This window comes from Nyctereutes procyonoides, unplaced genomic scaffold (genome assembly GCF_905146905.1).
Source record: "Nyctereutes procyonoides isolate TBG_1078 unplaced genomic scaffold, NYPRO_anot_genome, whole genome shotgun sequence".
NCBI lineage: Eukaryota > Metazoa > Chordata > Mammalia > Carnivora > Canidae > Nyctereutes > Nyctereutes procyonoides.
The window spans coordinates 42,234,216-42,258,290 of NW_026575140.1; the positions used below are offsets into that span (position 1 = coordinate 42,234,216).

General features: G+C 37.3%; 1 protein-coding gene across 8 annotated transcripts in view; it reads left to right on the forward strand.

Moving 5' to 3' along the window:
• Positions 1 to 245: 245 nt before the first annotated feature.
• ATG4C (autophagy related 4C cysteine peptidase) overlaps positions 246 to 24,075 on the forward strand; it is an 84,984-nt gene continuing 61,154 nt past the window's right edge. For 7 of the 8 annotated variants that reach the window (XR_008661955.1, XR_008661954.1, XM_055306470.1 and 4 more), the window contains exon 1: positions 440 to 568. The gene's annotated coding sequence lies outside the window, so the exon portion shown is untranslated. Of the gene's footprint in view, positions 290 to 439; positions 569 to 24,075 lie in introns of those variants that run through there. The other variant, XM_055306471.1, reaches the window with a different exon arrangement.

The following is a 24,075-nucleotide window of genomic DNA, read 5'->3' on the forward strand; positions in this document are numbered from 1 at the left end:
TGTATTTTTATCAAAGTCGGTCTGCACTAGCCTAAGGAATTTAGTGACTCCTCCGAAATCACATCTCGGGTCTTGCGGGTGTCAGGAGGAGAGCGAAGACTGAGGGGCGCAGTGGATCCTGGGTCTTGTAGTTCAGGCGCTACCGGAGAGGGCGTGGCGTTGCGTGGCACGCTGGGAGTTGAAGTCCAATTGTCCAGCGGGACCTCAAAGCCGGCGTAGTGTGGATTATCTACCAGAGACACTAAATACTGACAAGATACGTTCCCTTGGCTCTATGCCTGCCATATTGGTAACCTAGGGCTTCACGTGGCGAACGGGGCGGGGGGCGGGGGGGGGGGAGGCTGAAGTGGAGCGTGGCTCTCTTGGCGCTAATATTGCTACGGCCAATCGGAAGGATTTAGTGCCCCGGAAGTGTCTGACTTACTGGGTTGGAAGGGGAGGCCTTTCCTCTTAACTACGGCGGCCGGGGGAGCTCAGGTGCCTGTGGCTGCGGCGCCGAGGTCGGAGCGTCTGCGTGTGGACGGGCTGCTTTTGGGGCGGCTGCTGCTAGAGCTGGAGCCTTTCCCGGGTTGGTGTCTCCTGCACATTTTTTTTTTTTTTACACGTCTCCAATTCTGTTTCGGTGAGGGGTGATTTGAGTGGAGCGGAGTCAGGAGAAGGTTGGGACTTAGTGTCTCTGGTCGCCAAAAGATCGTTTTTTTTGGGGGGTGGTGGTGAGGGGAACCCTCCCCTCTGTGGAGGTCCTGTGGCCAGCCGTTGAGGCTGAGGCTTGTGGCGCCTCCCTCATCTACTTTCTAGAGTAATTTGTTTTCTGACCCCTCGCCCTTCCTGGGCTCCAGACCTAACCATAAACCTTCCTGTGGGCAGCTGCCCCCCTTCTTGTGGCTTTGCTTGTAATCCAGAGACGACCTCTTGGCCCCTAAGCTGTCGCGTCTGTTTATAACCTTTTCCCCATTAAAAAAAAGAAAAGAAGTGAAAAACAAACATTAGATTCTCAAGATCTGCCTTCTCATTCCTAACAACCCTTTTTTTCCCTCCTTTTTGGCCTTCGTTACCGCTGCAGACCTTAACACACTCGCCCGAGTGTCATCACTCACGCCTTTCCATCCGGTCGTTAAGGTCCGCTCACTTGACTTGGTTCTCACTCATCCCCAGCGCTTCCATCCACATCCACACCCACACCCACATGGTTGGAGGTTCGAATACATTCTTCTGATGACGGGTGAATCTGAGAGTCAGTGGTCAACTCAGCATGCCTCTGCTTAGAGAGTTTGTATTTCTTAAGATTTCTTTGGCTTACGTTTTCCTTTTGTGTTATTTTCCCACAGAGGTTTGCTGCTACCCTATAGTTAGGGGAGAATACTTTGTCCTAAGGGCTCTTTGTGTTGGAATTACTTAGGGGGGGGACTTCCCCTCCCCATTCTTAGTCGGAGCGTGTCCCCCCTGTGGAATTTGCAGTGATTTAGTGTCCGTTAATAGCAGATGGACACAAGGGAAAGCTCTTTCCTTCTAGCTGGCTTGTGATTTGTTATGAGATTATGAGTCATTGAAAGTACCCAGAGGGATTGGAAAAGCCTTGAAAGGTAAAGTCTATGTATGTTCCAATTTACACATTAATAAATCTTCTTTCCTGAACAAGGAAGGGTTTCTAATTGATACAATAATCTGATGCTGTATTGAGTTATCAGCTCATTCTCCATAAATTTTGGTAACCGTTTAAAGGTAAAAAATAGCCAAAATAAGGAATTGTATAATGTAGTAAAAAAAGTTTAAAAACCGTTTAACTAATGCTCTTTTTCTGTGAAAGGAAGGCAAGTATGTTGAAAAAAAATTTTTTTGTAATTGTTTTTGGTATACTGTTATATATTTTGATAAATCTGGTAAAACAGCATTAGGTGCTGTTCATTTATGTTTCACAGACAGAAATTTTTGTACTTCCTGGCTTTATGGTGACTGTGTAACTCAAATGAGTCTGTAGCTTTTCTTCTATTTTGTTTATTGCACTGTGGAAACCCTAATAGTAACACTTACATTCCTCTTTTTTTTTTAAGATTTTATTTATTTATTCATAGAGATAGAGATAGAGAGAGAGAGGCAGAGACACAGGCAGAGGGAGAAGCAGGCTCCATGCAGGGAACCCGATGTGGGACTCGATCCCCGGTCTCCAGGATAAAACACCAGGCTTCAGGTGGTGCTAAACTGCTGCGCCACTGGGGCTGCCCTACATTCCTCTTTAAGCAGTCAAATATAGTCTATACATGTCAGTAAATATAAATATTACTTATCTATACCCTGTCAAATTGGAATTATTCCTAATTAATCAGAAATGCTTTCAGCCATGACTATGATTTGGAGCTGAATATATATATTTCAGATGTAATTCACTCATAGAATCCTTTTTTTAAATTAATTTTTTAAAATTTAAATTCAGTGAATTAACATATAATGTATTATTGGTTTCAGGGGTAGAATTCAGTGATTCCTTGGTCTTATATAACACCCAGTGCTCATTACATCAGGTGCCCTTCTTAATGTCCATTACCTGGTTACCCCATTCCCTTACCCCTCCCCCTCCTGTTTGTTTCCTATGATTAAAGAGTCTCATATAGTTTGTCTCCCTCTCTGATTTCATCTTGTTTTATTTTTTCCTCTCTTCCCCTCTGATCCTCTGTTTTGTTTCTTAAATTACACACGAGTGAGATCATATAATAGTCTTTCTCTAATTGACTTATTTTGCTTAGCATAATATCCTTTAGTTTCACTCATGTCATTGCAAATGGCAAGATTTCATTCTTTTTGATGGCCGAATAGTATTCATATATATATATATATATATATATATATATATATATATATATCTCCCATATATATATATATATACACACATACATTTTTATGTATTCACCTGTTGATGGACATCTGGGCTCTTTCCATAGTTTGGCTATTGTGGACATTGGTGCTATAACCAGTAGGGTGCAGGTGCTCCTTCAGATCACTACATTTATATCTTTGGGGTAAATACCCAGTAGTGCAATTGCTGGGTCATTGGGTAGCTCTATTTTCATCTTTTTGAGGAACCTCCATACTGTTTTCCAGAGTGGCTGCACCAGCTTGCATTCCCATCAACAGTGTAAGAGGATTTCCCTTTCTCTACATCCTCGCCAATGTTTGTCATTTCCTGACTTGTTAATTTTAGCCATTCTGACTGATATGAGGTGGTATCTCATTGGGTTTGATGTGTATTTTCCTGATGAAAAGTGACGTGGAGCATTTTTCATGTGCCTATTTTCCACGTGTAGGTCTTCTTTGGAGAAATATCTGTTCATGTCTTCTGCCCATTTCTTGATTGGATTATTTGTTCTTTGGTTGTTGAGTTTGATAAGTTCTTTATAGGTTTTGGATATTAGCTCTTTATCTGATATGTCATTTGCAGATATCTTCTCCCATTCTGTTGGTTGTCTTTTGGTTTTGTTGTTCCCTTTGCTGTGCATAAACTTTTTATCTTGAAGAAGTCTCAAGTCTTCTGCATGTGGCCAGTTTTCCCAACACCATTTGTTGAAAAGACGGTCTTTTTTTCTATACTCATGGAATTTTGATTGGATAAATGATAAGATGCTAGACATTACTCAAACTTTTAATATTTTTCCTCAGATTTTATTCATTTTGTAGGCATTTATCAAATATGTCTTGCAATTTAACTGTCAGAAAACTATCAAAACATGTACTGAGAGCATCCTCTTGTCCTCAACTCTGTACTAGGTGCTGTTAAAGCATTTTTTTTAAAAGAAGATTTTATTTATTTAAATAAATATTTAAGTTCCAAGTCTCCAGGATCATACCCCAGACTGAAGGCGGCACCAAACCACTGGGCCCTCGGGACTGCCCCTGTTAAAGCATTATTGCATTTAATCAATACAACAACTCAGTGAGCTTGTGAACATTGTTTACATTTAGCAGGTCAAGAAACTGAAGCTCAAACAGTTCAAGTCACTTAGTTAGTCCAGTTTATTTTGACTCATCCTACTGTACCACAGCTGCAAAGATGTGTTCTCTACTCTGGATTATATAAGAAACATTAATCCAATTAGTATTTTTAGAAGCAATTGTTATTTGGTACATGATATCTGTTATCTGTTATCTGTTGCTGGAGATAAAACAGTGACAAAGGAGACAAAAGTCCCTTCTCTTGGGGAGCTTACACTATAGCAGAATGTATGGGATGTAAACTTTGCCTTCAAGAAGCAGCAAGTACAGCCAATTAGCTATATTAGATTTTATGTGTTTTAGAATGTTAAAGTTGAAAAGAGAGATTTTTTTTTTTTTTTTTTTTTTTTTTTTACTTATGATAGTCAGAGAGAGAGAGTGAGAGAGAGAGGCAGAGACATAGGCAGAGGGAGAAGCAGGCTCCATGCACCGGGAGCCTGACGTGGGATTCGATCCCGGGTCTCCAGAATCGCGCCCTGGGCCAAAGGCAGGCGCCAAACCGCTGCGCCACCCAGGGATCCCGAAAAGAGAGATTAAATAGAAAAGATTTAATGAAGAAGATGAGATTGAATCTAGAACTAAAGTAGTGACAATAGTTTCGGTAGGTAGAAACTGGGAAGAAAGTGATTCTAGCTTAAGGAATAGAAAGAAGAAAATTCTGAATCATAGGGGAGAAAGAAGAGAGGGAGGGACAGATAACTGGACTGCTTTGTATCTTCAGTTCCTTGCACACACAAGTGCACGGTGTTGGTTGAATTTGAAACAAATGTTTATTTATTTTTTATTTTTTTTTAAATTTATTTTTTTTAAATTTATTTATTTATGATAGTCACACACACAGAGAGAGAGAGGCAGAGACACAGGCAGAGGGAGAAGCAGGCTCCATGCACCGGGAGCCCGACGTGGGAGTCGATCCCGGGTCTCCAGGATCGCGCCCTGGGCCAAAGGCAGGCGCCAAACCGCTGCGCCACCTAGGGATCCCTGAAACAAATGTTTAAATGAATGAAGCTATGACAAAAGTTCAGATATAAAGCAAGGAGGAATTAGATAGATCTAATGTTATTATAGTGGGACTGGAAGAAAGGAATGGATTTGATAGCTGTTGGTGAAAGAACCAGGAGGCTCTGTTAATTATTGAATATTGGGAGTAGTGTGATGGCCAAAGGAGAAGGGAGGCTACGTTATCAAGTTTGAACTCAGTGGACCAGGCGTGTTGTAGATTTACTCATTTTTTCAAATCATGAGATTAAAAAAAATTCCAAGATAAAACCTTTGTTTTATGAACCACTATGAAAAAAAAATACTGTCAACTAAACAAAGATCATCAACTATAAGATGCATTTATTTTCAGAGTCAAAATGTAAATATGTGATGTAGAAATGATGAAATAAAGTACTCCTTATGATGGTTAGTGGACTTTATAACCAATTTCTTTCTGTTTATAAGTAAATTTGCAATCTTTGACGGGCATTCAGTCATTTAGCATTTATTTATTAACTGGGCATTCTCCTAGGTCATAATGATAAAATAGATGGTGAGTAAATACATTTTCTACCCTCATAGAAAGTATTGCATAACTGGGAAGGCAGACGTAAGTCAAATGTTCAAAGAAATTTAAAGTTCCAGTTATTGTAAGTGCTTTAAGAAAGGACTTGATGTTATACAGAGGAAAAACTGTTTACAAGAGGGATAGCAGTGTGGATGGGGAGAGGCCAGATGAGAGATGATAATATCTTGGGTAAGATGGTGGTGAAGATAGAAGTGGATGGATTTAGCACTATATAGGAGAGGGGACCAGATGATGGACTGGATGTGAGGAATGAGGGAGAGGAAGGTGATGGCACCACTGCTTTTTGGGTTATGTAACTGGATGGATAATGGTACAGTTACTGAGAGAACATTGTAAGGTGATCAGGTTTGCGGGGACATGATTTGTTTGTTAATATTTTTTTTATGGTGGCATCAGTTTTCAAGGTTAATTTCTTATTTTTTTCTTTTATGTCATTGTTTGAATTAAGTATATTTGAGGAATGGTGTACCTGAAATCAATTTTTTCAGGTTTTTTTTTTTGTTGTTGTTGTTGTTTTTTTCCTTGAGAGAGCAGGGATAAAGCATTTGGAAATATGTTGGTGTATGTTTTGAATTTCTATGTAACATTCAACCATATATATGAATAGGTAACTGAGTAATACAATTATATATGATCTTTATTTTCATGTGAGATTTGGAAATAAATTGGGCATTTGGCTAAATTCTAACTTCATTCAATTAGTGTGTATGTAAATTTAAATGTGTATTAGGGAGGAAGACATGCTTTTGTCTTTTCCTTGAACTGTCTCCTTTTAATAGATATGAATCAATACAATCAGTTTATTTTTAAAATTTTACATTTCATAGTGAAGAAGTAGAATGTGTAGAACAGAGAGCATGGGCTCTGGAGTCAGATTGCCTAGACTCAAGGTGTGTTTTGTTATTAACTAGCAGTATGACCTTGTAGAAGTTTAGTCTTTCCAAGCCATTTTTCCCCATAATCTGTAAGATGAGGATAATAATAGTATCTGCATTATAGAGTTGCTTTAAGGATTAAATGAGATGATGTATGTGCATAGGTTAACAAAATTCCTGTACAGAATTTGTACTTATTATTGTTACAGATATGTGATCTGAAATTATACCTGTGATAACATTTTATTATTTTATTATTACTTTTAAAGATTTTATTTATTTATTCATGAGAGACACAGAAAGAGAGGCAGAGACATAGGCAGAGGGAGAATCAGGCTCCATGCAGGAAGCCCGATGTGGGACTCGATGCTGGGACCCTGGGACCACACCCTGAGCCAAAGGCGACGCTCAACCACTGAGCCACCCAGGTGTCCCATGTGACAACATTTTTAATTATAACTAAACTAAACTATATATCATTATATCTAAAAGATCTCAATTGGAGAAAAATTTGGTTAGTCATATTTGGATTTGGAGTCAGTATTATGTAAGATAGTTTTGCTGATTCATAATTGTCCTAGATGAGTTAACACATGTCCTTTTTAAAGGCATTTTCATCAGAGATTATGTTTAGTCTACAGCTATAATAGGAAACTAATTGTGGCTTGGTTTGTAATTATTTTTAGCCAAAACTTTTTGAACTTCATGTTTGCTTTTAGTGCTTATGGATAGGATAAAGAAGTAGTTAGATTTAAAGTCTGCTCAGCTGCTTGAAAGTCAATTTAATTTCCACCCTACTTTTTTCTTCCAACTTTTATTTTGAAAGTTTCAAACCTATAAAGAAGCTGAAAGAATAGTACAACAAATGCCTGTATATCTTTTACTTAGATTCACTTGTTAACATTATACCTCATTTGCTTTCTCTCTCTCTAAATAACATATGGTGTGCTTTCTTTTTCTTGCTAAACCATTGGAAACTAAGGTGGAGTCATCATGACACTTCAAAGTTCTTCATCATATATCTCCTATGAACTTTTATGTAGGACATTATCCTATATAGCTATAATGCTATGTGCAAACCCAAATAACTTAACCCTGATTGATAATACTAATAGTATAGGCCATAATAAAAATTTTGAATGTACTCAAATGTTTATCAGTAATGTCCCTTATAGCTTTAAAAAAATACCCAAGGGGATCCCTGGGTGGCGCAGCGGTTTGGCGCCTGCCTTTGGCCCAGGGCGCGATCCTGGAGGCCCAGGATCGAATCCCACATCGGGCTCCCGGTGCATGGAGCCTGCTTCTCCCTCTGCCTATGTCTCTGCCTCTCTCTCTCTCTGTGGCTATCATAAATAAATAAAAATTAAAAAAAAATAAAAAAAATAAAAAAATACCCAAAAAAATCTAATTGGGGCATCTGATTGGTTCAGTCAGTGAAGCATCTGACTCTTGATTTTTTTTTTTAAGATTTTATTTATTTATTCATGAGAGAGAGAGAGAGAGAGAGAGAGAGAGGGAGAGAGAGAGAGGGAGGCAGAGACATAGGCAGAGGTAGAAGCAAGCTCCATGCAGGGAGCCTGACGTGGGACTCGATCCCGGGTCTCCAGGATTAGGCCCTGGGCTGAAGGCGACGCTAAATCGCTAAGCCACCCGGGCTGCCCAAGATTTTACCTATTTGTTCATGAGAGACACACAGAGAGGCAAAGAGGTTAGGCAGAGGGAGAAGCAGGTTCCCTGAGAGGAGCCTGATGTGAGACTTGATCCCAGGACCCAGGGATCACGACCTGAGCCAAAGGCAGATGCTGAACCATGGAGCCACCCAGGCGCCCTGACTCTTGATTCCTGCTCAGGTCATGATCTCACAGTCCTGGGATCAAGCCCTGCATCGGGCTCTGTGCTCAGTGCAGGGTCTGCTTATCCCCTTCCCTCTGCTCCTACCCCCAGTCCCCCGCTTGCACTTTCTCTCAAATAAACAAATCTTAAAAAAAGTACTTCCAATCAGAGATTATGAATTTTCTTAGGAAATTTCTTTTTCCTATGTTTTTTTTTTTTAAATTCTTATTTATTTATGATAGTCACACACAGAGAGAGAGAGAGAGAGAGAGGCAGAGACATAGGCAGAGGGAGAAGCAGGCTCCATGCACCGGGAGCCCGACATGGGATTCGATTCCGGGTCTCCAGGATCGCGCCCTGGGCCAAAGGCATGCGCTAAACCACTGCACCACCCAGGGATCCCTGTTTTTTTTTTTTTTTTTTTTTAAAGATTTTATTTATTTATTCATGAGAGACACAGAGAGAGAGGCAGAGACACAGGCAGAGTGAGAAGCAGCCTCCCTGCAGGGAGCCTGATGTGGGACTTGATCCCAGGACCCCGGGATCACACCCTGAGCTAAAGGTGGATGCTCAACTGCTAAGCCACCCAGGCATTCCTATTGGTCCTTTTTGTGTGTACCTACTATGTGTGTGTGCCAGGCATGGTATCGGAATGTTTGCCCAGGGTAATGCAAGGCAGTAAAGCCCAGAACCAGGCCCTGCCCTCACTTCCTTTGGGTCTTGATGGTGCTGCTTGGGGCTGTGGGGAAGCAGTTTTCCCTCAGTTCAACAGGGATCTGTGTGCCCCAAGGCCAGCCTGATAGGGGGGCAGCCCCTCAAGGGGACGGCAGCAATTCTCACCTTTTTCTTCCTTCTTTTTTTTTTTTTGTTTTGTTTTTTGGTCTTTCAAGACTGACATTTTTGAAGAGTCCAGGCCATTTTGTTTTGTAGAATGCCTCACAAAATGAATTTGTCTTGATTGTATCCCTACAATTTCAGGTTAAATAGTTTTTTTCAAGATGTTCCATAGAAGATATGGTTAACTTTCCATTTCACCACTTCAGGAAGACTATAATGGCAGTTTACCCCATTATTGGTAATGTTAAGATCAAAGATCAATCTCTTAGGTTAACCAGAGATCTGCATTCTTTTTTTTTTTTTTTAAAGATTTTATTTATTTATTCATGAGAGAAAGGGGCAGAGACATAGGCAGAGAGAGAAGCAGGCTTCCCACAAGGAGCCTGATGCAGGACTTGATCCTGGATCCTGGGATCAGGACCCGAGCTGAAGGCAGACACTTAACCGCTGAGCCACCCAAGTGCCCCAGATTTCTACATCCTAATGTTATCTTTTCCCATGTCAACTTAATAGTAATCTGTGTAGGTAATACTTTGAGATTACTGGATATTCTGTTTTCCAACAATTCTCTTTTTTATCCTTGGTTTTAGTAGTCATGGATCATGCTTGCCTGAGTCAGTCATTGCACTGGTGGTTGCCAGATAGTGGTTTTCCAGTTCTCTCAGTCCTATATATGTTTGCTGGCTATCTTTTCTAAAGAAGAGCTATTTTTCCTCTGTCCTTTTATTTTAGTATCACTATATACACAAGGATTCTTTTTTTTTTTAAATTTATCTGTTATTAAGTTTGTTACCATTCTTCTTCTTTCTTCTTTCTTCTTTTCTTCTTTTCTTCTTTCTTCTTTCTTCTTTCTTCTTTCTTCTCCTTCCCCTTCCCCTTCCCCTTCCCCTTCTCCTTCTCCTTCTCCTTCTCCTTCTTCTTCTCCTTCTCCTTCTCCTCCTTCTCCTTCTTTTCCTTCTTCTTTTTCTTCCTTCTTTCTCTTCAGAAGTAGCCTCCACACCCAGTGTGGGGCTTAAACTCATGACCCTAAGATTAAGAGTCCCGTGTTCCACCAACTGAGCCAGCCAGGTGCCCACTATTACTGTTTTGGGTGATTAAATTACCTCAAATTGGATTAGTCAAATTCAAGCCAGTTTCTGTGGCCTTTGCATATGTCCACATTGGTTGGCATATTCTTATTTTTTTGTACAGTAAGACGTTCCAGGCTCACCTTGTATGTATATTCACTGCTTGAAGCCTGGAATGAGCTATTCTACCGTGGAATACTCGTTCAACTTGGTGGGAAATGCTACTCAGAAACCACGGCTTGGCACTGAATATACTCATTGCTACTGAAATATCATTGCTTTTAGGTCTTTAAATGGGCACACAGATGCACACACACACACTCAAAGGATATGAACTCAAATTCAAAACCACAGAGTTCATCTTCACTTTCTATCAGTTCATATTTGTATCTCCTTTTCCTGCAGGGAGAATTCTGATTCAAACCTGTATCAATATATTTACTCATCTAATGTCTCCTGTAAAACACTTATGATAGTTTTGGTATTACTATATTGATACTCTCTCAAACAACAGATTTATCGACCAATTAAAGATTTCTTTGCCATTTTATGTCCTTAGGCTATATCCTGCTAAAGATCTATAATGAAATCATGTGTTCAAAGTTATTTGTATTATATTTTCCCTGTGATTATCAGTTTATTTTTTAAAAAATTTTATTTAATCGAGAGAGAGAGAGAGGGAGAGAGAGAGAGAGGCAGAGACACAGGCAGAGGGAGAAGCAGGCTCCATGCAGGGAGCCCGATGGGGGACTCGATCCTGGGTCTCCAACATCATGGCCCAGGCTGAAGGTGGTGCTAAACCGCTGAGCCACCTGGGCTGCCCTGATTATCAGTTTAAAATAAAATTTTCTACTAATCTACTTTTAATAGACTCTTTCTGTAAAATAAGTTTTCTGGTAAAATGACTAAAGTAGCCATAATAATTTAAAACTGTCATAATATATAGTTATAGAGAACTCTAGAACAGTTATATCAGGTAGAAAATATGCATTTAAAAAAATCTTTGTAAAGCTTTAAATCTGTAGCTCTGTTTTCAAATTGATACACTGTTTAGAAATGATGAGAAAAATGACATCAAACAATTCCATTTGTAAGCCAAAACAATTGTGTTTGTGAACATTTTAAACAATGCTCTTCTTTTGACTAATGATACAATTCAAGCTTATTAATCTTTAACAATAGACATAATTGTTGAGGGTACTTTAACTCATTCCTAAGAAGTATGGCTAGTGTTATCCTTATTTATACCCAGAATAGTAAGATTTATATTATTTGTGTGTCCTTGGTCTTTGTATTTGAAGAATCCCACTGTGTGTGATATTTTTTTTTTCTATGTGAGTGTTCTCATTGGAAAGGGGAAAATATTTCTCTTAATAGTTATAACATTTTATATTTCTACTGTGAGACATAACCACATTACATCTTAAGTTCTGGTTAGTTATAAACATCTTGCATTTTAGAATGTAAGTTTAATGGGGACAGGAACTGGGTTTCATGGCTCATTATATCTCCTAGTACCTTACAAAAGTAACCACTCAAATATTTCATGAAAGAATAAATGTGATATTTTGTGTTTGAATGAGGTATAATTACCAGTCTCAATAATATAGATGCTTTTTTTTTAATTTAAGATTTTATTTACTTAATAGAGACAGAGAGAGGGAGGCAGAGACACAGGCAGAGGGAGAAGCAGGCTCCATGCAGGGAGCCCGACATGGGACTCGATCCCGGGTCTCTAGGATCAAGCCCGGGCTGAAGGCGGCGCTGAACTGCTGAGGCACTCAGGCTGCCTAGATGCATCTTTTTGTAGCAGAAGTAACTAATGGAATGGGACTTGGAAAATATCTTGTCCATATTTACTTGTTAAACAAACCTCAAAATCAGTGTGTCTCAAACTGAATTTCCCAACTTCCCCTTCTCCTCTTGGATTACCTGATTCAGTTAATGGCATAATTATCCTAAATAATCAGACTTGAACTCTCCCGTCACTTTAGTCTTTCCTGTCTGTGAGTACATAGACATTCATATATTTGTATGATGTTACTAGTTCTACCATGTCAGCTTGCTGCTTATATCTTATTTCTCATCCCTTTATTGATACCCTAATTAAGGCCTTCATTACCACTCATATAGCAGTCTTCTAATTGAAGGAATTGAGAATATGTATTTATATATTTTTTAAAAGATTTTGTTTATGAGAGAGAGAGAGGCAGAGACACAGGCAGAGGGAGAAGCAGGCTCCATGCAAGGGAGCCCGATGTGGGACTCAATCCGGGGACTCCAGGATCACCCTCTGGGCTTAAGGTGGTGCTAAACTGCTGAGCCACCTGAGCCACCTGAACCACCTGGGCTGCCCGAATTGAGAATATTTAATGTGGAAAGAGATGATGCAGCAGGAGGGGGTAAAGGTATTGGAGGTCTTTAAATATCTGATAGATAGTTTCAGAAGACTAATCTGATAGATTAGTTTCAGAAGACGCAACCAGCAACAGTTGGAAATGACACAGACCTTTGATTCTGTATGTGGTTTTTTTTTTTAAGCTTTTATTTATTTATTCATGAGAGACACAGAGAGAGGTAGAGACACAGGAAGAGGGAGAAGCAGGCTCCCTTCAAGCAGCCTGATGTGGGACTCCATCCTGGACCCTTGGATCACGCCCTGAACCAAAGGAAATGCTCAACCGCTGAACCATCCAGGCATCCCGGTTTTGTATGTCTTTAAAGCAAATGAAGTTGTTTAAAGTTAGCTGGAATAATGTAGCTATATGGATACTCTAGAACAGTTATGTTAGTAAAGAAAAATCGTTTAAAATAGTGTCAGCCTTTTAAACTTACAGCGGTATTTTTAGCTCCCTATGGAGCTTCCTGTTTGGAGGTGTTCACTCAGAGACTGGGTGAATGTACTTGGCTAGCATGTTGTAAAGGAGAGCTCGCTATTATATGGGTGGTTGAACCCAATTAATGATTAGTAAGTGAGTTTGAACAAGACAGCAGAATAGATTCCTGGGGATGGGAGTGATATTTTTTTCAATATTTTAAATTTACACATTTTCTTTCACTGCTTGCTTTCACTGTTCACAGGTTAGGAGAGATTACAGATAGATTGGAATGTATTATTTGAGAAAATGATTAAGACATGTTATTTATATTACTACTTACTGGTTACCTAGATAGTTTATAAATTCCCTTTTAATCCTGAGATTCTGACATCTTTCAATTGTTGCTTCTTATAAGCAGACTGCATATTTAACCACTTGCAAAGTTGCATTTTAAAGTATGGAAGCTCCAACAATTCATAGTTATCTGGGACCCACCAGAGGTTACTTGACATAATTAAAATTTTATTTATCAAACTACAGTAAGTATATGCTTCTTAGAGAGAAGATCAGGGAGATCAAGGAATGCTTAAAACAGCCCAGATATCATTAATACTTATTACTATAATTTAAAGTAAATAATTGAAGTCATTTAAGCTCCTTATATCCCATTTAGATTGTTATGATGACGACTTTATAGTCTGTGAACGGGTAATACTCTGTGCTGTACAAATGGAGGTATTTGATTGTAGGACCTTGATAGAAGTCATGTGTGAGGGTAAATGAGAGTAAATAAATGCTCAGTACTTAGCTTTTTAATTTTTAGATTCAAGAGAATAATGCATAAGTAGTAAATTTTATTTGAGTTATCACTATAAAAGTAGCTGTGTATTGATTTAGTGTTTTTAACTGGAGGGTGTGTTCCTGAGGAGTCCTAAGAATGCTTATAATATATATCCTTGAGCAAAGACGATCTTATTAGTCCCTTATTAATCTTTTTGCTATCAGCTCTTTTATCCCTCTTTTAAAAGCCATTTTCTGAATATGTGAGTCCTACCCTTATTATGTTGCTGTTCCTTTGCTCTGTCTTTTTATCTTTATCTCTTACTGCCATTTACTTTGCCTAACCCTTAGCTCTGAAAGAGGACAATCCAAATAAATATTTCCAGGGTTCTCCCTTTCTTCGAATTTGTGACTTCTTAAAAGAAATAAACATGCTGGGTTTATAAACAACATTTTTAGACTACAAGTTTAGTGTATGAAGATAGAAAATTGGCAAATATAGGAAAAGAGGGCAAAGAAATGGATATAGTAATTGATGCTTCTGCAGACAAAGAACTGAGATGGAAAGAAATAAAAGCAGAGATGACAGACCAACATATTGAGAGACGTTCAAGGTCAGACAAGGGATTAATATTTGTTACTAAAAATGCAAGCAGGTAGAAAAGGTTACAGTAGATGAAAACTTAAATGGACCTCACAGTTCATTTTATTTGATGGTATAGCTAAAAGCACATAAAAATTCTAAATCAATATCTATATTTCATCTTGCTGCAGAATACCATTTGGAGAAGATGCCTAAGCATACGCAAATCCTGTAAGTCTGCAGTGTTTTTGTCGGTTGTACTGTGTGACTGAGATATATTCTGTAGAATCAGTCCCTAAAGTTCTGTCTGTCAGGAGCTTTTACTTGGCTTTAAATTCTCAGTGGATAAAATATTCTTCCATCTATTGCTATATGGGAGAGGCTGATTACCTTCATCTGCCCTTCAAGGACATTGATTTGAGTACCCTTTACATTTATCAGTTTATAATTTATCGACTGTCTTAATGCACAGTTATGGTTAGAAAAGTGACTCTCTAAAAATGACATCTGGGTCTCAATCGATGATTTTCATATCAAATATTGTAGTTCTGCTTTCCAAAAGAACTCTGCTTAATGTTCTCTCTGCTTTTCACATCATTAACAGTAAAATTTAGGAATACACCCCATCTGGTAGCTTTATGTTTACGAAGATAAAGTAAAATAGAGCTTTCTCCTCTTTACTGCTGTTTTTTAATTAAAATGGATTTGTCAGAATGTAAGCCGTGAGTAGAAATATGGGACTGGTGGATGATAAGATTTATTGTAGTTTGCATTAGTAAAGAAAGTCTAAAAAAAAAAAAAAAAGAAAGTCTAGTTGAGGGACACCTGGGTGGCTCAGTGGTTGAGTGTCTGCCTTCGGCTCAGGGCGTGATCCCAGGATTCGGGATCAAGTCCCACATCGGGCTCCTTGTGGGGGGCCAGATTCTCCCTCTGCCTATGTCTCTGCCGCTCAATCTGTGTCTCTCATAAATAAATAAATAAATAAACAAATAAATAAATAAATAAATAAATAAATAAATAAATAAATAAATAAAATCTTTAAAAAAATGAAGTCAGTTGAAAAAAGTTACTAATTTCTCTAAAGTTTAGGAAAAAACCATAAATCCCTTCTTAAAAAAAATACCCCCCCCCCTTTTCTTTTTTACCATAAATCCCTTCTTAAACGTGTTTGGAAGTTTCAAAGAATGCTATTTTGTTGGTTTTCCAGACTAAGGCTCTGACATACATAAACTAAACAAGATTTTAGTTTGCTCACTGGAGCCAAGTATTTAGGATAACAAAAGAGACTGAAAGGTACTAGATACACTTGATCTTAACTAAAAGGCCAAGAAGCGATTGAAATATACTAGATAACGGATAAATCATCATTTTATACCTGAGAGAGAATGAATTTTAATTCATTTAAAAAAAAATCAGGAAAGCTTTTGGAAAGGGAAGTTGTGGGTGTGGATAGTTTAGAATTTTTAATGGGACTACTCTTAAAGTTCATTGTGGTTTCATTTGTGTTTTTTGCTCATTTGTAGTTAAACTCAAAGTACTGTTTGTCTTGCCTTTCCTTAGCTTATCTTATACAAGTATAAAAAAAGACATTTTAAGAGACTGAATGGACTCCATTATTAATTTGTTCCTTTTCCTCTTTCCAAATCTCACTACTATTTTAAGGAGAAACAAAAATTATGAATTAACTAGGGATATCCTCCAAGTTGTTTTATTCAGCCAGAGCTGCCCTAGGGAATTGCATTGAGGAAGTTATGTTTTCTATATGACTAAATAGCTGAATCTGATGTCTTGAAGAACCAGAATAAAACTGTTTATCTTAAAAAGGAAAAAGTACTGTCTCAGCATTTTCTATTTCTCAGAGGTTGCTTAGGAATTTTGTAATAGACTGTCCTCTCTGTAGGTTTCTTCATCAAGCAGTTTCAAGCACATTTGTAATTTCCTGTATTCAATTTTTTATCTGAGCAAATTTATTTATTTATTTATTTATTTATTTATTTATTTATTTATTTATTTATTTATTTATTTATGATTTTATTTATTTATTCATGATAGTTACAGAGAGAGAGAGGCAGAGACACAGGCAGAGGGAGAAGCAGGCTCCATGCAGGGAGTCCGATGCGGGACTGGATCCCGGGACTCCAGGATTGCGCCCTAGGCCAAAGGCAGGTGCTAAACCGCTGAGCCACCCAGGGATCCCCCTGAGCAATTTATTTTTGAATATTATTTTAAAAGAGGTTCAATGTAAACAATTTAAATAAAGTACAAAATATAAAGAAAAGATGACATTTCCTCTCTCAGGTCCACTTTTATTTATTTATTTTTCTTAGTTCCACCTTTAGCATGGACTTCTAGACAATGTTTTTGTATATTAGTGTAACTGTATGTGTATATATAGTATATATACCTACAGATGGGTAAATTGTATTCATGCTATTCTCTCTTCCTTTTCCTCAAACTGTATAGTCAGTAAACTTTACTTTTTTTAGAGCAGTTTTGGGTTCGTAGCATGATTGAGAGACAGAGTTCTTATATACCTCTTGCCCCACAAAACAGAATTTTCCCCACTATCAACATTCTTTCCCAGAGTGGTACACATTTGTTATTGTCAGACCTACACGGACACATCATTATCACTCCAGGTTCATAGTTTACATTAGGGTTCACTTATGGTGTGCATTTTGGAGGTTTGGATAAATGTATAATGACATGTATCTACAACTATAATGCTCTAGGGAATAGTTTTATTGCCTAAAAGTCCTCTGTGCTCTGGCTATTCATTCATTACCCACACTGCCTCCATCCCTCACAAACACTGATCTTTTTACTGTTTTTGTAGTTTTGCCTTTTCCAGAATATCATACTATTGGAATCATACAGTTTGATAAACAGTGACCTTTTAAATTGGCTTCTTTCACTTAGTAATACACATTTAGTTTTCCCTAATATCTTTTATGGCTTGATAGCTCATTTCTTTTAAGCATCTGAGTAATAGTCGACTGTCTGGATGTATTACAGTTTATGTATCCAGTCATCTACTGAAGGAAATCTTAGTTGCTTCCAAGTTTTGGTAATTATGAATAGAAGCGCTATAAACATCTGTGTGCAGGTTTCTGTGTGGATTGTTTTTATTTCATTTGGGTAAATACCAAGGACCACAATTGCTGAATAATATGCTGAGAGTATGTTTAGTTTGTAAGAAGCTGCTGAACTGTCTTCCAAAGTAGCTGTAACATTTTACATTCCTATCAGCAATGAATGTGAGTTCTTATTGCTTGATGTCCTTGTCAGCATTTGGTGTTATCAGTGTTTTGGGTTTTGCCCATTTTAATAGATATGTCGTGGTATCTCATTGTTTTAATTAGCTCTTCCTGATAACATATGTGTAACATATTCATATGCTTATTTGCCATCCTTATATCTTCTTTGGTGAGGTGAATCTGTTAAGGTTTTTGGCCCATTTTAAAATTAGGTTGTTCATTTTTCTTATAGTTAAGTTTTAAACATTCTGGGTATATTTTGGATAGTCCTTTAACAGATGTGTCTTCTGCAAATATTTTCTCCCAGTCTGTGGCATGTCCTTTCTTTCTCTTGACATTGTCTTTCACAGAGAAGTTTTTAATTTTAATGAAGTCTAGCTCACCAGTTATAAAAAGTCATTGCCATGCTACAGGTCATTTAGGTTTTCTTCCATGTTATCTTCTAGGACTTTTATAGTTTTGTGTGCCAATACGTCTATGATCCATTTTGAATTAATTTTTGTGAAGGGTGTATGATCGTTTATCTCCTTTTTTTTTTTTTTAAGATTTTATTTATCCATGAGTAACAGAGAAAGAGAGAGGCAGAGACACAGGCAGAGGGAGAAGCAGGCTTCATGCAGGGAGCCTGATGTGGGACTCAATCCTGGGACTCCAGGATCATGCCCTGGGCTAAAGGCAGGCGGTAAACCGCTGAGCCACGCAGGGATACCCCTATCTCCTTTCCCCACCCCCCCAGGTGTACATCCAGTTTTCCAGCAACACTTATTGAAAAGACTGTCTTTGCTCTGTTGTATTGCCTTTGTTCCTTTGTCAAAGACCAGTTGACTATATTTATATGGCTCTATTTGTAGGCTCTTTATTCTGTTCCATTGATCTATTTGTCTTCTCTTTTGCCAGTACCAATAATAACGTATGTCTGATTTTGGTATTAGGGTAATGCTGACCTCATGGAATGAGTTAGGAAATATTCTCTCCGTTTCTGTCTTTTCGAAGAGGGTGTAGAGAATTGGTAAAATTTCTTCCTTAAATGTTTGGTAGAATTCAACAGTGCAACCATCTGAACCTGATGCTTTCTTTTTTAGATGTTTATTTATTGTTGATTCAATTTCTGGTCAATAGATATAGGCCTATTTAAATTGTTTATTTCTTGTGTGAGTTTTGGCAAACTGTGCCTTTAAAGGAATTGCTTCATTTCATCTAAGTTATCAAATTTGCAAGCTTAGAATTGTCCATAATACTCCTTTATTGTCCATGGGATCTGTGGTGATGTCCTGTTTCATTTCTGATTTTAGTCTTTTGTGTCTTCTCTCTTTTTCTTAGCATTGCTTAATATTGCTTAGTATATAGATTTCATTGATCTTTTCAAAGAACCAGCTTTTATTTTGTTCATTTTTCTCTATAGGTTTCTTTCTTTATGCCTTAATTTTTATTCTTTTTTCCTGCTTACTTGAGGTTTAATTTGCTCTTCTTTTTCTAGTTTCCTAAGTTGGAACTTTAGATTATTGATTTTAGATCTTTCTTTTCTAATGTTTGCACTCAATGCTATTAATTTCCTTGTAAATATTAAGAGAATTTTCTGCATCACAAATTTTAAGTTGCATTCTCATTTTTCATTTAGTTAAAAACATTTCTTAATTTCTCTTTGATGTTTCTTATTTGGTGTTATTTGAAGTGTTTTATCTAATATCCAAGTACTTGGAATATTTCCAGCTAACTTTCTGCTATTGATTTCTTATTTAACTCCATTTTGGTGACAACAAATATTGTATGATTTCTATTCTTTTAAATTTGTTAAGATGTGTTTTATGGCCCAGAATCTGGTCCATCTTTGTGAATATTCCATGTGAACTTGAGAATAATATGTTATCTGTTTTTGTTGAGTGAAGTAGTCTGTCAATTATGTCCAGTTGATTGGTGGTGCTGTTTAATTCAGCACTGTCTTTACTGATTTTCTGCCTCCTGACCCTTTTTTTCTTTCTGTTAGAGGGGTGTTAAGGTCTCCAACCTTAATAGGGGAATCATCTGTTTCTTCTTACAGTTTTATCAGTTTTACCTCACATATTTTGATGTTTCTTGGATATCTTTTTATGGTAATAAATATAGATCTATGTCATAATATGTGTATAGCATAATTTTGTCATCAGCAGATATTTGTGTCTATTAGCACACCAGTTTGCTAGGTGTCAGGATACAGGTGTAGTGAACAAGATATATTCTCTGATTCACGGGCTTTATTATTTGAGAAATAATTATGTAAAATGTTTCTTCAGGCTCCCCCAGGTGCATCTCTTATGATGATGAAAAAATATGAAATTCCTTTAATGTGCATTACTTAGATTTAATAAGTTTGAAAATATTTTCTTATGTTTATTGGTCTTTTTTTTTAGAGTACCTGGATTTTTTTTCTATTTGGGTGTTTTTTCCCTTATTGATTTGTAGTTCTTTGTATGTTAGAGACATTTACCCTTTTTCTGTGTAATAGATGTTGAATTTTTTCCTAATTGATGAATTATAACTCAACCCAGTTAATGTTCTTTTTATTCTTCCTGTATGAAAGTTTCCATTTAAAAAAAAAAGATTTTATTTATCTATTTGAGAGAGAGAGAGAGAGCATATGAGCAAGCTAGGAGAACGGCAGAGAGGGAGGGAGAGGGAATCTCAAGCAGATTGCCCTCTGAGCACAGAGCCCGACACTGGGCTCTATCCTATAACCCTGAGATCAGGACCTGAGCCGAAATCAAGAGTTGGACACAACTGATTGAGCCACCCAGTTGCCCTTTGAAGTTTTCACTTTTATGCAATTATATTTTCCTTTCTGATTTTTAGTTTTGCATTGCCATGCTTAGAAAGTCCTTTTCTACAAGAATGTTAGAATTTTTAAAATTAATATTTCCTTGTATGTATACATGTGCCAAGTGGGTGCATTTGCATTTAATTCTTTTATTTGTCTAGAATTCATAATGCACGAGGTAGCTTTATTAAACTGGCTAGCTTATTACTCTAGCACTTTTTTTTTTTTAAAGATTTTACTTATTTATTCATAAGAGACACAGAGAAAGAGGCAGAGACACAGGCAAAGGGAGAAGCAGGCTGCATGTGGGGAGCCTGACGTGGGACTTGAACCTGGGTCTCCAGGATCACAACCTGGGCTGAAGGTGGTGCTAAACTGCTGAGCCACCAGGGCTGCCCTACTCTAGCACTTTTATTTTTTTTATTTTTAAATTAAATTAGCCTTTTTTTTTTCAGTGATGTGAAATATTCCTTATATCAGGTACTAGAGTCTCACATATGTTTGAATTTATTTCTATTCTCCCTATTATGTTTTTAGTCTTGTCATCCTTTGCTAACAAATAATAAATTTAAGTATAACTAGACTTTAACTACTCTAGTTTTACAATGTGTTTTAATATTCAGTAAGGCAAATCCTCCCCTCGTTTAAAATTTTTGGTTATTCCCTTTTAAAAAAATTAAAAATTCTATTCTTATTCTTGCATATTTTCTCTAAGTTTAAATAAGAAAAATACATAAAACACAACTAAAATCCCTTACCTAGATTCATATTTTTTATATGTATATATGAAATATTTTTTCTGAACCATTTGAGAATAAGTTGTATTCATTGTGACTCTTTATGCCTAAATATTACAGTGTAGATTTAGTAAAAATACTACTGTCTGTTGTCTAGATTTATCAATATAATACCTTTTATAATTTTATTCCTTTTTCTTAGAAGCAGGTATTCCATTTAGCTGTTGTGTCTTTTTAGTTTCCTTTGATGTGAAATGTTTCCATGGCCTTTCTTTGTCTCACATGACACTGACATTTTTGAAGAATATGATTTTCACTCCCCTTTAAAAATAGATGGTTCCTCATTTGAGGTTTGAGTAGTTTCCCCATGCTAGGTTCAGATTTGCATCTAGGCTGGCCTATTATAATTGATGTACTCTTCTCAAGACTTGCCTCTGAAGGCAAAGAATAGCCCAAGGCCATCTGTTCCACATTGGCAAAGTAATTGTTTAATAGACATTTTTATTGAAGTATAATATACAAAGAGAAAAGTAAACAAATAATAAATGAACAGTTCCGTTTTCACGAAGGGATTAGACCCATATTTTTACCATGTAGATTATAATAGAACATTAGCACCCATAGCCTACCCTTGTATCTCCTCTTGGTTACTCCTTCCTCTTTTTTTTTTTTTTAAAGATTTTATTTATTTATTCATGAGAGACACAGAGAGAGAGAGGCAGAGATTTAGGCGAGGGAGAAGCAGGCTCCATGCAGGGAGCCTGATGTGGGACTTGATCCTGGGACCCCAGGATCACGTCCTGAGTTGAAGGCAGGTGCTCAACCACTGATCCACCCAGGCATCCCAGGTCACTCCTTCCTCTTCCCTGAAGGTAATTTCTAATTTGATTTCTAATATCATAGATCAATTTCGCCTATTTTGGAACCTTTAGAAAGGGGCTCATATATATTTTGGTGTGTTGGCTTCTTTAGCTCAACATTATGTTTGTAAGATCTATTAACATTGTTGATGTAGTTGTCGTTCATTCTTACTGCTGTATATAATATTCCATTTTTATAAATATACCATAGCAGCACTTGGATGGCTTAGTTGGTTGAACAACCAACTCTTGGTTTTAGCTCAGGCCATGATCTCAGGGTGGGGAGACTGAGCCCTTGTTGGCTCAATGTACAGTCTGCTTGAGATTCTCCTTGTCCCTCTCCCTGCTCATGTGCTCTCTCACTCGCTCTCTAAATAAATAAATAAATCTTAAAAAAAATACACAGTACTTCCATTTCACAGTTGATGGATGTTTGAGTTGGTAGTTTGGAGCTGTGAATTATACTACTATTAATAGGTTTATATATATGCTTTATTGAACATATGTATGCATTTCTGTTGTTTCTGTATGCCTAGGAGCATAGTTTCTAGGCAAAGGCTATGAATATGTTTACTTTGAATAGCTATTGCCAAACACTTTGGAAAAGTGGCTACATTAAGTTTTCTTTTTTCTTTTTTTTTCTTTTTTTTCTTTTTAAATTTATGATAGTCACAGAGAGAGAGAGAGAGGCAGAGACACAGGCAGAGGGAGAAGCAGGCTCCATGCACCGGGAGCCTGACATGGGACTCGATCCCGGGTCTCCAGGATCGCACCCTGGGCCAAAGGCCGGCGCTAAACCGCAGCGCCACCCAGGGATCCCCCTCAGGAGACATTTTTAATGGATCAATCAATCAATCATGTAGATGCACATTTTAATAAACCTTTCTCCTTGCTTTTCTAAATTTTGTTAAATTATGCAATTTTCTGAAGGAAAATTTTTTATTCTAGTTGTCAGTGAAAAAAATTTCCAGTTGATAGAATTTTACAGCTTATAAAAACGCTAAGTGATATATCAATTTATCAGTTCACTGATTCATTTAATAAACATATTTTGAGACCAGTCACATGCCAAGCAGAGCTTAAGGACATTCAAAAAGTTGACCATCTAGTGTAAGAGGTAAGAAGATTACAATACAGTGTGATGAATGCCATGATAGAGGAGGACAAAGAATCCTATGGGAGCTAAGAGCACGGCCATCTATTTTAGTTTGAGGTATGGAGGGGGTTAGAAATCTTACAAGTCTGACCAGAAGAGATGAAACTTAAGCTGGGTCTTTGGGACTCATGATAACAAGGTAGTCAAAAAGTAAGGGTGAGCAGGAAGGCCTTCTAGGTGGAGGAAGCAGCACATGCAAAGACATGGAAGCATGTCCAGTTTAGGAAGCTTTAATATTAATATTAAAAGTGGCTTCAGTGTATGGTACATGTGAAGGAGTAGCAAGAGAGGAAACTAAGAGGGCAGATATAATTTCTTGAAGGCCTTGAATATTCTCAAGGCTAAGGGTGTAAATAAGGCAAAGTCCTTGAGGAACATCTTTTTAGCTCTAATTCTCATTCTCTGTATCATGTAGCATTCTAAGGTGTAATTTGTTCCTCTTTCAGATTACATTACACATCTCAACTTTCCCTCAAATCATTTATCAAACAAGGACTTATAAGCTACATTTATTCTTAAAGAAAACATTTTCTGTTGTAGATTTAAGCCATTCTTTTTTTAAAAAAGATTTATTTATTTAAAAGAAAGAGAAAGGGAACCAAGGATAGGGGGAGAGGGAGAGAGAGAATCTCCCATACGTTGGAGAATGTCATCAGTTCTCCAATAGCTCTTGCTCACACCTCACCTTTAAGCTCCAGATCTATATATCCAGCTGCCTAGTTGGCTTCTCTAGAATACCTCTAGAATATAAGCTCCATGAGAGGAAGTATTTCACTACTTTTGTCCTAAGCCATATCTGCATTTCCTTGAACAGTGTCTGGGAATACTTTATTAAATAATTAAATAAATGAATGATTCTTTAATGTATCTCTCAGAGCATCTCAAACTACATATAAGTCAAATTCATGATCTTCTCTAACCTGACT